This window comes from Gracilinanus agilis, unplaced genomic scaffold, assembly GCF_016433145.1.
Source record: "Gracilinanus agilis isolate LMUSP501 unplaced genomic scaffold, AgileGrace unplaced_scaffold44701, whole genome shotgun sequence".
In the NCBI taxonomy this organism is placed as follows: Eukaryota; Metazoa; Chordata; class Mammalia; order Didelphimorphia; family Didelphidae; genus Gracilinanus; species Gracilinanus agilis.
In genome coordinates, this window is record NW_025378802.1 from 4,455 (window position 1) to 6,968 (window position 2,514).

Sequence of the window (2,514 nt, forward strand, 5' to 3'; positions counted from 1 at the left end):
GCCTCTTCTTCTAGTTTGCATGTCCAATCACAACAGATGCTTCTCTTAGGACTGCCTAGGGAGCTGTCAGTCAATTCTGATTTGTCACCCACTCTAGCACACGTCGGTTATGGACCTCCCAAAATTGCAGGTGCTCTCACCTTTGGTGATTAAATCTAAAGATGGGCAGCGTAGACTTAATCTAATTATCACACCTAATATCTATGCTCTTCAATGTTCCATATTTTATATTTTATTTTTCACTATGAATAACTTCTTTGAATATGTTCAGATGGATTTTTTAAATTTTATCCTATAACTTTTCTTATGTTTATGTTCCTCATTAGCTTTATATACTAATTTTCTTTTTCATAAAGTAGTGTGTGAAGGGAATCTTCTTGGGTCTTAATTGTGTCCCCTGGACTGCTAGATTTATGTCACTTGAGTGTATGTCAGTCAGGTAAATTCACCCCAGCATAGCTCACAAGTCTGTGACCTACTGTATGTGATCCAGAGATGATTGAAATTTGACCCAGAAGGAAAGGGAGTGGTTAAAAGTTTTGAGACAAGGAAATACACTTTCTCTATTCCCTTGGATGTAGAGGTGGAGGACTGTGGCTAAGATAGTCATGAAGAGCACCACATGGAGAGATTAGAAATACACTTCAATCTCTATCTATCTGCCTTCTCTATGTAAGTAAATATTCATAAACTCTAAAACTAAGAACCAGAGTGTTAAGTTAATTTTAATTTAATTTTTACAGGAACATTTTGTCCACATCCATAGGCAACTGTTTCAGGAATAATTATTGGTAATAATGTATTTCTTGTAGGGTGAAAATTAAATTTATATTTGTATTATTTTATTCATTGCTTAATAGGTAGAATGATTCATAATTCTTTAGTGCCTTTCAATTACAGTTCCACTTGTATATGGGGAAACTTGGGGTTACATTAGGTAAGGTAAGTTAAGAATTAAATTTGAAAAAGAACTAATTAAATCTGGATTATCTGTCGATTCTTTACCTTAATGAGCATTATCAAAATATAGCAGTCTTTAATAATGATTAACTGCTTTAATAAAATATATCTATTAATTTTTAAAGAAATATTGTTAAATGAAAAGGCATTCTATAATCTGTCTCAAAGTTGAACTTTCCCAAGGGAAATATTGGCTATTCAGATCATAACAAAAAGCCAAGAGATAAATATTACCTTTGGAAACAAGTAATCTTTAAATGTCTTGATAGTAGCCGTATATTATCATTGTAGAACAAATATATTGACTCATGATATTTAAATTCAAATACTCAAATATAGGAAATGAAATTATACAATACATAGATCTGTCATGTCAAATGAAAACCAGGTTCTTCCTTAGATCCCAAAGTCAATACTAGGCTTCTAGATCCAACAGCTTCTTGTCACAAATGCTTTTTTGAATGGCAGAGCAAATCTGCTTGGTTTTAAAGCTATAGACCAGTGGATTCATTATTGGAGTTAGGAATAGGAAGACATTGGCCATAGTGACATGAAATAGAGGTGAAGTGAATTTTCCAAATCTATATATTAGGGCCAGAATAATGAACGGCACAAAGAAGATAAAGACTGTTACTATGTGGGATATACAAGTATTGAGGGCCTTAAGGCAACTCTCACTGGAAGCAATACATATAACTGTCTTTAGAATCATCACATAGGAGATAATAATGAAAAAATAGACAAGACCAAAAGAACAAATTACAACTCCTAGCTCATAAATAATGTTGACTTTGACAGGTCCACAGGCTAGCTTCATAACATCAGGATGGTAGCAATAGAAGTGAGAGAGGATGATGTTCTTGCAGAAAGGTAGCCATTTGAGCAGGATAGGCTAGGCTGTCATCAGTGCCACACCCCTCATCATAGCCACTAGTCCCATTCTACTAATCCTAGCATGGGTAAGGATCTTGGCATAGCTCAATGGATTTCTGATGGCCACAAAGTGATCAAAGGCCATGGCCAACAGGATAGCAGATTCAATCGAAGAAAAGGTATGAATGAAATACATCTGCACAAGGCAGCAGTGCAACTCTATTTCCCTGTGTTTGAGAAGGAAGACATTGAGCACTGTTGGCAATGTGGTTATAGAAAAGCCAATATCTATAGCTGCCAGCATGGACAAGAAGATACACTGAAGTTCATGAAGGCTAGAAGTGGTCTTAATGATGAAGAGAATGATATAGTTCCCAAGTAAGGCAATCATACAACATGCACAAAGGGATAGAGATCCAGATATGAGCTACTTCTAATCCTTGGATGCCTGTCAGGAGGAAGAAGGGTGGCTGGAATTGGCTTCAATTCAAATTCAAAACATAGTGACTTTTTGTGACTTGAGTCATATAAACTGCCAGGCTATAGCCCTGTAGGGGAGAAATAATATGGCAACTGAGATAAAAGACATTTTGTCTAACTCCACAATAGAAAACATTTAATTGCAGTTGTCTTCAAGTAAAATAACTAGATGCTGGGAATTCTGTGTAATCTTTTCCAGGA

General features: G+C 35.4%; 1 pseudogene; it reads right to left on the minus strand.

The window, feature by feature from the left end:
- Positions 1-1,375: 1,375 nt before the first annotated feature.
- On the minus strand, positions 1,376-2,303 carry LOC123255361 (annotated as a pseudogene).
- Between the last annotated feature and the right edge of the window lie 211 nt (positions 2,304-2,514).